Source organism: Cetorhinus maximus, chromosome 1 (assembly GCF_964194155.1).
Source record: "Cetorhinus maximus chromosome 1, sCetMax3.hap1.1, whole genome shotgun sequence".
Classification (NCBI taxonomy): domain Eukaryota; kingdom Metazoa; phylum Chordata; class Chondrichthyes; order Lamniformes; family Cetorhinidae; genus Cetorhinus; species Cetorhinus maximus.
In genome coordinates this window covers 230,003,334-230,017,258 of record NC_135879.1, presented here as the reverse complement: position 1 = coordinate 230,017,258, position 13,925 = coordinate 230,003,334, and the positions used below count along the sequence as shown (strand labels likewise).

At 43.0% G+C, this 13,925-nt stretch overlaps 1 long non-coding RNA gene across 3 annotated transcripts in view; it reads right to left on the bottom strand.

The window, feature by feature from the left end:
* The window catches only part of LOC144687849 (uncharacterized), a 123,080-nt gene that overhangs the window by 58,702 nt on the left and 50,453 nt on the right, over nucleotides 1-13,925 (bottom strand). The window contains exon 1 of one of the 3 annotated variants that reach the window (XR_013578231.1): nucleotides 13,402-13,515. The exons of the other annotated variants lie outside the window; for them this stretch is intronic. This is a non-coding gene — a long non-coding RNA (uncharacterized LOC144687849). Of the gene's footprint in view, nucleotides 1-13,401; nucleotides 13,516-13,925 lie in introns of those variants that run through there. 3 annotated transcript variants of the gene reach the window in all.

Genomic DNA, 13,925 nt, shown 5'->3' with positions numbered 1-13,925 from the left:
TCGAACTTAGATCTCATCTGTTGGTTGTGTCGAGAGAGGTCTCAGCCTCCTGAGGGTATAGGGCATCTCTGCTTCACTCTGTCTCTTTTGTATTTATTCTTTGATGGGATGCGGGCATCGCTGGCAAGACCAGCATTTGTTGCCTATCCCTAACTGCCCTTGAACTGAGCAGCTTTAGGCTATTTCAGAGGGCAATTAAGAGTCAACAACATTGATGTGGGCCTGGAGTCACATGTAGACCAGACTAGGTAAGGATGGCAGATTTCTTTCCCTAAAGGCCATTGGTGAACCACATGGGTTTTTAATGGCAGTCATTTCATGGTCACCATTACTGAGGCTAGCTTTACATCAATTCCAGATTATTAACTGAATTTAATTTTCAGCAGCTGCTGTGGTGGGATTTGTCCCCAGAATATTAGCCTGGGACTCTGGATTACTAATCAAGTGACACTACCACCATGTCATCGAAAGTCTTCCACCAAGACCTACAGTGCAACATCAGAAAATCTTGATGTCCACACTCTCCCATGTTTAGCCATTGTTTGTTGCTTAGCACTATTCCTAAGATCCCTGCACCTCAGCAGCAACAATTCAGCTTCCCTTTAAGAGATGCGAGCTAGCTTTAAATAGTGATAGAAGTAACTATACTTAGCCTTCCCAACGAATAGAAAGGTTAGTGCACACAGAAATCACAATAATGAGCAGATAGCACAACAGTTTGCATACTGCCTGCATCACATTGAACAGGCATGGGTTAATCGCGCTTTGGGATTCCTACACTCTTTTCAGTAGCTATCCAGTTTAACGCCTATCACTGGAACTTCCTCCATTTTGCATCACCAGCTCTCTCTCCTCCTTTAAGGTGATCCTTAAAACATAAATCTTTGAACAAGCTTTTGCACCCTTGCCCTAATACCTCCTTCCTTGGTTCGCTATCAAAAGTTCTCTGCTTATGCTCCACTGACCACCTTGTGACATTGTGCTGTTTTGAAGGTGCTACATAAATGCAAGTTGATCTGCACGCAGGGGAACATTACCTTGGGACATTTGAGATGGAATTTGTAGGAATTACGATGGATCATGCCAGAGCTGTCTCTCGCATTCACATGGAAAGGGTGTGGATACAAGGACTTGGAATTTCCAGAGGGTATGGGGTTGGTTCTCCCAATCTGCCATTGTAATGGATCAGTGGAAATTCTCTGGAGAGACAGAGGAAATGGCTGTTGATGTCCATATCTCAGGCATTTCCCACTGATGTTCCACTGAATACGAATGAAGAGTATCCCAAGGAATTCTCCCCCTCTGGACTTCCAGCAGAATTTTCAATTCAACCCCCAAAAAGGGGGAAACATAACCCACACATTTACATCAATACACAGCACACAAACAGACCATTTGGCCCAACCAGTCCATGCTCCACACATGCTCACACCATCCCTTTTTCATCCAAATCCATCAGCAGTTCCTTCTATTCCTCAATCCTTCATGTGCTTATCCAGTTACCCCTTAAACGCGCCCATGTTATTTGTTTCAACCACTCTCTCACCATTTTCTGAGGAAAGAAAAGAGAGCCTTTATTCACATGCTAATCGGCTGCCAGTTAAAGTTGCATTTTGGTTTAGTGCTTTGCAATAAAATTGGCAATCCAAGATCAAAGTGAATCAGACTGAAATGTAAGTATCTGTTAGCACACATTGTGAACCTTCCATTATCCTCCAGTAAAACAGACAGCCATTAAGAAATTGGGAATTCTGTCAATTTCACTTCCAGCAACAAAACAAGAGACAGAAGAGACCAAATTAATGAGGATGCTTGAAGATTTTATAATGTAAACACTGACTGATGAGAAAGCTTTCTGTAAATGGTGCACTTGTCTTGTGTGTCGCTGCAGCTGCTCCATGACAGCTGATGAACTATAAGTTCATAATGTTCAAATGCAATGGTAATAATATTAAATAAATCTAACACCAGGGCCACTGGATATTCAAGACAGCTCTATTTCATCTGATATGCTTTGCCTCATTAGTTTGAACTTACTAAAGACTAGAGGGATTAGGGCTAACTCCAGTGTCACATTTAGACACACGCTTCATCACCTGAGATGTTTATGAGGGGCTCCTTTTCCCTGTGACGTGTTCACCAGTCTTCGGTTATGTACCAGGGTGGGTCTTCCCATGATAGGAAATTATGTCAGCTCACAGACCAGTGGCGTTAGTATAGGCTGCGTGATAACGTTGATTTTTGTTACGGCTGGCAATGCTATTGAGCTAATCAAGAAGTTATTGACATCTCCTAGTCGGAAGCAGTCTTTGGGTTTTATGGTTACTGGTCATGGGGGTTTGGGGGGGGGCGTGGGCTCATTCCAGCTATTGGGGGGAAGCGGGGAAAACCTACTTAGAGATTGCAACTTGTGTCCCGGTTCATTATACCTGCTGGGACTCTTTTAAATATTGCAGCACTGTCTACCCATCAGAAAATGATAGCAGTGGTGTCAGGGTCATCAGTCAAGAACTAGGAACCCCCAAGTATAACCTCAATGGATAGGGGTGCGGGGTGCAGAATGGTTTGAGCAGCCCATGGCAGCATAGAGAAAGAAAGGTGAGACCAGGGCTTGGGGCTTGGAGGACCAGGGACACCTCCTGGAGTCTGTGGAAGTGGAGATGGTGGGTAGGGTGGGGTGGGGGGGGTGGGGTGGTATTGACAATTCCTGCTCCTTCTGGGTCAAAATGGATTCTCACCAAAGTAATTCTATTCTGGAGTCACAGGGCGGAATTTAATCCAGGCAACAGGGGTCATTGGTTGAAGAGCTGGCAAGAGCCCCATGTAACCTCCTTTGGGAGTTGTATTCAATGCCAGTCAGGCACTTAAGTGGCCAGCGGTGGGCCTTCCCTGGGAGCTGCTGACGATGCATCTACCTGAGGCCCAGGATAAGCTCAGGACCCAGGCCACAGGTGAGTGAGGGCTAAATGGGGTTTGCTGGGTGGGGGCCTTGGGAAAGGGGAATGTGGCTCTCAGAAGCACCCCTCTAACCCCCATCCCCAATCCCCCCCGCAACCCATGCCACCCCAGAAGCCAACAAGCAAATCCTACCACAAATCCTGCTTTTCGGTCTCCAAACATGATGAATTCTGCCACTGGTTTTCAACTCAAGGGCTTCAAACGGCTGAGTGGTGGAAATCCCATCCATGAGCCTCACCACCCTGGATTTAATCTGGGCAGAGGCGGGGAGGCAACAGGATCTCTACCAGCCATCCTCCCACCCAATAAAAAGTCCACCTGCCTCTAAACTCACCTTGGGGATAGGGCATTAACTTCTGCCCATCGAGTTAAAAGCTTGGATTTTTGTGGAGTCATGGAAATGCTGGAGACCTTCCAAAATGGCAGGCAGGATCCAGATCCAGAAGTCCCGCCCTCATTTCCGACAGATCCTATTTCCGCTGGGGTGTGGAGAGAACGGGGGGCAGGATGTGACTCTCACATATGGGAATCCTGAACTCAGCAGTGCCATTTGAACTCAGTGCTGAGTTCAAACAGACCCCACTTTCATTGGAGCGAGGCTCTTAATCTGCACTGTGAGAGTTATAAATCTTTATAGAGGCTGTAAATGCTCTTTAAAGGAGGATAGGTTCTGTAGAACTGTCAAACTGTAAAGTTATTCAAATGACCAGCCCTTTAAAAATTGAAATAACTACCTGTCCATGTCCATGAGAGTTGAAAAATATTTTCTTGCACTTTCAACAGCTGTTTGTTGACATAACTCCGTGTACTATTAGTATGGCATTAGTAATGCTTGGTTGCTTTCCACAACCTATCCTTTTCACAGTGGATGGTTGTAAGTTCACAGTTTGATTGACAGCTCCAAGAGATTAGCTGCCTTTGATATGGGGTTATGAGTACAAATGTTTGTTTTTATAAGGGATTGCTTACTTGAGGGATTTTAATGTATCAAATGTGCTTGCATGACTGGGAGTGGTTTTTTTTTAATATAGTGAAGTCTGTAATAGATACTTATAGCTTTATTTTATTTCATCGCAGCATGGCTCCTGAGGTCTGTCTATGGTAGATACTGGGTGAGCTGACATGGAAGGTGTAAAGGCATGAGGATTGGATGGGACAGGTGTAAGGTGTGTGAGCTAAGAAAACAACAGAGATCAAAGTTCCAGTGAATGGAGATGGGCCTATTAACCAGCCATTTTAAGCAGCCCCTTTAGCCGCTGCCGGGGGCGGGGTGGATCTGCACCCCATCCTCGGAATAAAAAAAACTAGCTTCAATATTGATGAAACTACTGGATTGTCATAAAAACACATTTAGTTCACCAACGTTCTTCAGCGAAGGAAATCTGATCTCCTTAACTGGTCTGGCTTACATGTGACTGCAGATCCACAGCAATATGGTTAACTCCTAACTGCCCTCTGAAATGGTCTAGCAGCCCATTCAGTTGTATTAAATAAGGCGGCTCACCGCCACTTTCACAAAGGAAATTAGGGATGTGTGATAAATGTTGGCCTTGCTCACTCACATCTTGTTCATGAATAAAAAAATAGGCAATTTCTTGGATTTATGTGATAGCCTGATAATGAATATGCATTTCCACACCACAGCAATTCAGATAAGACAAAGAATTGAACTAGTGCCCTTCCATCAAACAATTCCCTTTAGAACTCATTAAAATTATCCAAATGCTTTACACTCTCCCCCTCTTGTCACAGACTTTGGGTTTGGTCTATCTAAAGGCTTCTTGTTGCCAATGCTTTGCATCATTGGTGCTTGCATCTCATGCTTCAAGTTCCATAATTGCTCATTAATCTCACATTGCTGCTAAGGACAAAATCAAAGTCTTCCTTGCCTTTTGGTTGCGCTTCCTTGTCGAATGAAACTCCTATACCTGTATGGTTCTATTTGTTCTGCTCTGTAGCGTGTTATGATCCTAGAGCAGACCCCAGGTTTTTGGTAAGATCTGGTTAGGGACGAATAATGATTTATTTAAGGTAGACAAAATTTGGGATTCAAGATACTTGCCAAGAAAATAAAGCCACAAGATTCCATGGGCTTTGAACAAATAAAAATAAACTTTACTACATAAGATCAAAAAGATAAAACAATTTACAATATCTATCTTGTACTCGAGCATTCGGGGTTAATGTGAGATACATGTGAATTAACAGACAAACTATTGTTGAACACACCACACTTTATAATAAGTAGCAAATGGGACTGAAACCGATCCCATGGATTTCTCAACAACCAACCCAGACGTCAGTGAACGCTATGAGTCAACAAATCTTGTTGAATTTCTGTCTCCCTTATGAGGGACTCCAAACTTTTCACTTTCAAAGAACAAGCCTTTGAATTCCTCAAAGCCGCTCCAACTTGGTCTGCCTCAATGATTGCACACCTCCTAGGTTTCAATCTCATCTGCCAGATTCTGTTCCCCTGGATTTCTGAATCTGCACTCCAGCCTCTATTTATTGGTGCAATTTTAGCTCTTTAATAGCTGGCTAGCTTCACTGGGCTGGTACAACCTCTGGATTTCACCAAGATCCAAGCTCGCCAGCTACACAAAGCTACAAATGGCTCCCAGAGCTTCTCCTGAGCCCTAAGCCTTTGCAGCACGGAGCCAGTGACCTTCTGACACCTTCTCAGCTCCTCAGGACTTTTCCTGAGCCCGAACTGCACACAGGCAATGAACAGGAACACTTATGCTACCTGGGGCAAAATAGAAACAGCACTAACTACAGCAGCTTTTTGGTATGGCCTTTTTCCCTGCTGCAGAACACTCATTCCCCCAGAAAACACATGGATAAATTGAAACCCTAGAGTTTTCTTAAGCTCCACCATCTCCATGATGATGCAGCCTTCCAGGGCTCATGGAATGCTTTTAAATTAACTCTAACTTTAATGCTCAAAAGGAAACAATTCTCCGGGCTTCATTTCTTTGCAAGGGGTGTAGACACCTCATCTCCAATTTTCCAGTTAAATAAGCCCATCTGCTGTTTTAGGATCTTACCTTTCTAGCTGTTAACCCCTTAAGTCCACATGGCCCCAACCTTTTAAGTGTAATAGACTCCAAGTCACTTAAGTTGCATTTCTCCCATTTTCTACAGTTAAACATTAAATTTCCCAGAACTAAATGTCACCTCTAAAATATTACTATAAATCACGAACTAGGTATTCATAACAATTGCTTTACTTCTGTTTGAAAAGTGATTGCATTTCATTGTGACTCTTTAAGGCTTGTGGGCACTCAACCTCAGTTGTATGAATGTAATTTACGAGTTTTGCTTTCCAGACTCAGAATTTGTGCATGAACACTAACTCATAGCAGACTTTGTCTTCACATGGGCAGATCACCATTTGTCATAGTTTAGTCCTCGCATTTGTCATAGATTGGTCCCTGTGATCTGTGCTATCTCTTTTTCCTGTAATGTCAAAGGCCACTGACAATTTTACTGAAATACTCAAATACTGTAATACCCTCGATCCATGGCCGTTGGATATCTGAACTGATTGATTATCATGTTTGTTTATTCAGGATTGAAATGATTCCGCAAATCGGGAATTATATTGGAAAATTGAGACTTAAAGCTCCAAGAAATCTTAGGACCAGTTAATTGGCTGTTTTTTTTTTTGGTGATGTTGTTTGAGGGAGAAATGTTGGCCAGGACAGTGGGGGAGAACTCTCCTGCTCTTCAAATGGTGTTGTGATCTTTTACATCCACCAAAGGGGGAAGACAGCACCTCAATTAACATCTTATCAAAAAAATCTGCACCTCAAGCAATACAGCATTCCGTATGGATTGCAATGGAGTGCCAGCCTAGATTATGTGCTCAAGTGCTATCTGAACCTATGACATTCTTGCTAAGACGTAAGAGCATTTTCACTGAACCAAGGCTATTGTGTTCATTGTGTTTACAGCGAGAGGAAATGGGATTGACGAATGTTGTAAGAAGACAGCTAGCTGGCACTGAACAGTGAAAAAAAACATACCAGACTCTTCAGGCTTGATGACATCTATTCCAAAAAAATTTTTACACTCCTATCTGACTGGCAGGATATCAGATTAGCTTCAGCGCCTTTGCACATTTAAAATGCTTCATTAATCTGTGTAAATCAGTGAGCTGCATTCCTATTTTGGCATAACAGAGCTGTCCATATCATTTAACTGCAAGAACATTAAAAAAAAAAGCACACACTTAAGGGTTGCATATCTGAATTAGTTAGATACTCCAGTGAACCTTGTTCTTCAGGAGGCCAGGTGACTAACAATGTATACGAAGCCAGTAACTTGTTTAATCAGATAAGCACTTCAACATTCATCTCTGGCTGGCAATGTATGTGACTACTGTCACTTCTGTTTTATCTAAAAGAATTTCATCTTATAGACTGTCAGGTTAGTGTAATAGATTTTCCTGCAATTTCTAAGCTCGGAGTTAAGTTACTGGAAGGTATCAGAATGGTCACAAATTCCATTTTTTGACAATTTAATGAATGTGGGGACCAACTATCCAGGTTCTAGATTTCCGCTTAAATAAATGCGGATTATCTGTGTGTAATGGGAAGTATATTATTCCTCTGCCACTCCTAACTATTATCTAGCACATTGTATTATAAATAAATTGGTTGGTGCGATATGTGCAGAGATTTTCCTGTGCTATGCCTGTTACCGTTAAGCAGAAGGATTGGACACAATGGCATTTTGGGATACAACAAATGTATAATTTGAGATGCATCATCGTAAGTGTAGTGTGGTTGGGAAGACAAATTATATAGAATTACAAAGAGTTTACAGCACAACAAGTCATTTGGTCTATGCAAGTGTTTATGTTCCACACCTCCCAAAGCGCTTCATCTAACTTGTCACCATGTCCTTCTGTCCCTTTCTCAGTCCTTTAGTTTAGGCCTCTTGAGAATCTCTGGTTTCAATCACTCCACCATTGGCAGCCGTGCCTTCAGCTGCCTGGGCCCTAAGCTCTGGAATTCCCTCCCTGAACCACTCTGCTTTTTCACTTCACCCTCCTTTTTTAAGACAATCCTTAACATCTACTTCTTTGGTCATGTCCTTATGTGGCTGTGTTTTTTTATATTGCCCTTTAAAGCACCTTGGGACTATTTCTTTAAACTTCTATTACTTTAAAGCTGCTCTATAAATACATGTTGTTGTTGTTCATGCATTTATCTAGCTTTCTCTTAAGTAAATCCACGTCATTCATCTCAAAAACTGCATTTGTTCACAAGCCCCACATGGTAGGCATTTTTCGTGTTAACATGTTTCTCCTCAATTCCTTATGGGAGTTATTAGTAATGACTATATTTATAACCCCTAGTTTTTGGCTCCCCCACGTGGAAGCATCTTCTCTACATCTACATCATTGAATTCCTTCATAACCTTAAATACCTCAACCAAGTCCCCCCTCAGCCTTCTCTCTTCTAGAGAAAAGAGTCCCTGCCTATTCAGTCTTTCCTCATAATTATAACCCCTCAGTTCTGTTCACATTTTAGTTAATTTTTCTCAAACCTTTTCCAGTGCCTTCATCTTTTCTGTAATATGGGGCTGGATTTTATAATGGGGGCAGGTGTCCCACCCTCATGCATAAAATTATGAGGTAAAGCTAGTTGTGGGGGGGGAGGTTATCTTGTAGCCATTCGACAGTCAACGAATCATTAATTGGCCTGAAGCAGGATTCCATCCCTCAGGAACAGGAAGTCCTGCCTCTGAGAGCTGCCAACCAATAAAAGGCTGGCCCCTCTCCAACACCTCCAGCACCACCAGGAGCGGTGGCCACCACCTGTACTACAATGAGACCTGCAGGAAAGTGAGCTGTGCTGGACCCTGGACTAGGGTTAAGTCTGGGGGTCTCATTGGGGCCAACCTGGCAGGCATCGACAAGGTGGGGGTGGGAGGTTGAGGATGGTGGGTGCTTCAGGATACCCAGGCCAGGACAGACTGGTACCAGGGGAAGGGGAAGTCCTTGAGGGGTCCCTCCGATGGGCCAGGGGGCCCATTAAGGAGGCACTCCCTCCTTGCCCATCACTAGCCAGAGCAGTGAAAGCTGCTGGGCTCGTTGTTTGATGTGAGGCTCTCCCGCCACTGGTTAAATCCCAGCAGTGGCAGGATGAAGCCATTAAGTGGCCATGAATTGGTTATTTAAGAGCCTCAATTGACCCATGGGTACGCAGGCATCCTGGTGTTTCCCCCACCACTGGTAAAATTGTGTGGAGATGGAGCAGGGTGGCCATGGCGTTTTAAGATACCCCCACCTCAGCCTCCTAACCCACCAACAGAAGGACCATCCAGTAATATCCAATACATGGAGACTGGAAATCTGGAACAGGGCACTGTATTCTAAGCATGATCCAAGCAGGATTTTACATAAGGTCAACATAACTTTGCTCCTTTTCAATTCCAATTCACTAGGAATGAATCTTAGTGCTTAGTTAGATTTTTTATGACCTCGTTAATCTGCTTTTAATGATTTGTAGACCTGTATCCATCTAGCCCTTTGCTCCTCTGCACCATTTAGACTCTTATTTTCCAACGAGTATGGAGCCTCCTTATTCTTCCTCCCAAATACACCAAATACAGCACCTCACACTTTCTTATACTGAAATTTGTTTGCAAATAACTCACCCATTTTGCTAGTTTATTTATATTTTCTTGTATTTTGTCACAGCCTTTCTCTGTATTAACTATACCATCCTCCCAAGTCTAGTGTCATCCATAAATTTTGAAATTGTACTTTTCCCATTTCCAAGTCCAAATGACATCTGTAAATGGTAAATAACAGTGACCCGAGTATTGAACTTCCCACCTTCTGTCAGGAAAAAAGGAGATTTCAAACCTATGGTTCCCACAGCTCTTGTTACAATCTCCAGAGAGGCCGTGAACTTCTAAAAAGACATTCAAAGTTCCAGCTGATAGCTTAAGGATGACACGGCAAGATTTCACATTATAAGACTTTTACTGTAACAAATGTGCTAAAAGCACTATTTACTAAACACTATTTTTCGAGGCAACTTATACATTAAACCACAGGGCAAAACTTTCCCCTTTTACTTTAAACACAACTGAAAAACCTACTTCACAGGTATACTTTATACTGTCCCTTAAGTGGTTATTCAATTTTCCTGGACCCGGACCAAAGTGATTCTTAGCTCCAGAGGGTTCACTTCCATTATTTTCCTCTCCAATTCTGGTAGCTTTTAACCCCAGAACTGTTTTTCGTGGTGAGTTTTTCCTGGTGATTATCCCTCTAGTACAAGCTATGCAAATTTCCAGCCTTGTTTTAAATCCTTATGAATTTCATATTTTCAAGCTGAGCACGATTTCCCACCTGCATTCCTGAATGGTGAATCATAGAAACTTTCGAGCTCTAGATGCTCTCTCTCTTCCAGATCCTAGCAGACTGCCTGTATCTATGAGTTTCAGGGTTATCTTAGAAACCCTACACCTCACAATGTCTCTCTCCATGGTAGCATGAATCACATGGTCCTCATATCCAGGTAAAAATGCTGATTAGCTAAGCTTGAGACCCCAACTCTCCTGTATCTTGAAAGTAAATGGACATTTAATGAATAACTGTTTACAACCTGGCATTCTCAACACCTTCCTCGGAGTTTGCAGACAACAATCTAACCACTGTAAACATAGATATGGCTGCCATTGTCTCCAAATGTGAACACCTTGCACCATTTTTCCAGAAAACAACCGGGGCCTCCTTTTAATCTTTAACAGTCACATCACCCTGGCTGGTGGTCAGGTGGATTTCAGAACAGGTCACATGACCCCCTTCATTTTATCCTAAATTAAAGACATGTGGCCTAATTGTTCATCCTCAAGGTGGGTAGTTGGAATTGAGATAACTCCTAGCTCAGTCCACCCGCTTTGGGGTCTTCATTGCCGGGGGCAGGTGTGGGCTGGAGTCGGGCCAGCTGACCCAGGGGAAAGTTTGGAGGAAGCCACAGGGGCTGCTGGGAGCAGAGGTGGGCTGTTTAAAAGGCCCACTGCAGTGCTGTAGAACATAGTCCCGGTTAAAATAAAAACACAAAGGCCCTTCAGCCTTCACCCCTCATACCCCCTTAACCCCCACACACATTCCCCATGCCCCATCCATGCCCTATGGCCTCTCATGCCACCTATGCAAGACTATAGCTCTTCCATTACCATTGACCCACCAAACACTGTGTAGAAGCAACGGACCTGTATGGAAGCAATGGATTACATCAAGGGATCTGGGATAGCACAGGACAGTAGCATTGAGGTAGATGATAAACTATAATCTAGTTGAACAGCAGAGCAGGCTCGAGGGGCTGAATGGCCTACTCCTGCTCCTATATTCTGATGTTCCTATGTTGAACACTATATTGACAGTTGGATAAAAAAAAGATTTAAAAAGTAATCAATACAAAAATGAGAGCCCTTGAAACCACTTAACCTTGTGTAAATAAACATTGTGAAATTGATCACAGAGATCAGAGAGCCCAAGCTGTCAATCAAGCAATGTTTCTCTGGGGTTCAGGTGTTTTAATAAGAGTAAGGGTTGTCTGGACTCTTAGGTCTTTGCATCAACTTCACAATGTTTACTTACACAAGGTGAAATGGTTTCAAGGGCTTGTGGTTTTTGTTATTGATACTTTAAAGGATCTGGATGATTGGCACATTTATTGGCTTGCAGTGGAATTACTTTTATATCACAGCAGGCAGCTATGACTGAATTTTATTCCTTAAAGCTTTTATTTATGCATCCTACTGTCACTATAAAATTCATTGGTTCTGTACAGTGTTTGGTGCGTCATTGGGAATGGATGGGCCATAGCATGGCATAGGTAGGACGAGTAGCCATAAGGGGTGTGTGGACAGACATAGTTCGGCATGGGGGCATGAGGAGAAACTTTTGAGCTTACCTTTTATAAGGTCCCCTCATGCAGGCTAGGGTTCACAAATCCCCTGAGGGGCCGTGAACCAAGGCTCCTTAAAAATCTGGCCCGACTTCATGAAAATTTCAGAGGCGTAGGACGTGCCTATCTCCACAATGGAACTGGCCAGGTTGGGAGTGCCGGATGCAGGCTTTTGACAGGAACCAGGCTGCATGCTTTAAAGGCACCCCTAAAATTCAGACAGCCCAGGAATTAGGCCAGCATTTATTGGCCATCCCTAATTGCCCTTGAAAAGGTGATGGTTAGCTGCCTTCTTGAGCCGCTGCAGTCCTGTGGTGTAGGTACACCCACAGTGCTGTTAGGGAGGGAGTTCCAGTATTTTGACCCAGCAACAGTGAAGGAACAGTGGTATATTTCCAAGTCAGGATGGTGAGTGGATTGGAGGGGAACTACCAAGTGATATGTTCCCATGCATCTGCTGCCCTTACCCTCCTAGGTGGTAATGGTCATGGGCTTGGAAGGTGCAGCCTAAGGAGGCTCGGTGAGTTCCTGCAATGCAGGAATTGGGACTTGCCTGCCATTTTTAAGGGGCTCCTGAATCATCCAGATTCGGTGAAAATCCAGCCCACGGTCCCAAAACATAACAATCATATAAACCTCATATTTGTAACACTCTCTATCACTGGAGATTTTCCCTAGGTCATATCTGGTTCTGTTGTTGACTGATTGAGATTGAGATAGATAGCTGTGATGAGTCCACAACTCCATTATTATTGTGCAACTATCAGGATGGTAGAATAAGGAATGTGAATCAGATAGACCTTAGTATTTTTTTGTCCAGGATCCCTATGTTCTAAGGTTGCATTTATACAGCAATTTCTATAACTCCAGGTTGTCCCAAAGCACTTTGTACAGCTTATGGAGTCAGATAGGCTCACAGCGTGGAGCCCGGCTCACTTACACATGTTAAGCGCTACATGTATTCACACACACAGGGCTCTGAGCTTTGCAGACAGAAAGAACATGTCCACACGTTGTACCTTTTTGACCTAAACAAAACATTGAGGAACAGTCATTTCCTGGTTCATTCCCCAGGTCAATGTCTTGACCAATCAGAGATAACCTGCCTGGTTTGAATTTGAACAAAGCTCGGCAGTTACCTGTTCCATGCTGCATTCTCCATGCCAACTTCTCCACCAATCAGAGTCTACTTGCCAACCAATCAGCACTCTCTTCTCATGCAGTATAAATTGTTGCTCCCCTTCAGTGTTGGTAATTTATTTTCAGCTGTCCTGATGAATGCAAAACGAAAACCTTTGAAAGCAAGTCACTTTTTTCAGCAAACATTTATGAAGCATAGCCATCGTTGTCGTGCAGTCAATTTATGCTCAATAAATTCCCACAAATAGTAATGTGATATGACCAGCTGCTGCATTTTTCTGGTGTTGGCTAAGGTATAAACATTGGCCAGGACACGCGGAATAACTTCCCTACTCTTCTTCATAATAATTTATTTTCTGCCCACCTGTGAGAGCAGACAGGGCCTCATCTGAAAGTTTAATGATTCATCTGAAAGATCCCCCAATTCACTAGTTTGCACTCTAAGCTATGTGAGCATTGCCAATTAATGTGGAAAACACTCGGCAGGACAGGAAACATCTGAAACAAAAGCAGAACATATTGAAGACTCTCAGCATATTACATAGGGTTTGTAAAGAGAACAGACAAGTTAGTATTAAGTTAGTATTAGTATTAGTATTGTTCTGCTGAAGGGTCATGAGGACTCGAAACGTCAACTGTGCTCTTCTCCACCGATGCTGCCAGACCTGCTGAGTTTTTCCAGGTATTTCTGTTTTTGTTTTTGTTTTGGATTTCCAGCATCCACAGTTCTTTGCTTTTATATTAGTTAGTATTAGGGACGTGGAGCCAAAAATGTTAACTTGCTATTTTTTCTCCAATCTGCTGAATGTCTCCAGCATTTTCCATTTTTGTTTCAGACATCTGATATCCGTAGTTTTTTTTTCCATTTTGTCCAATTTATAAACATTG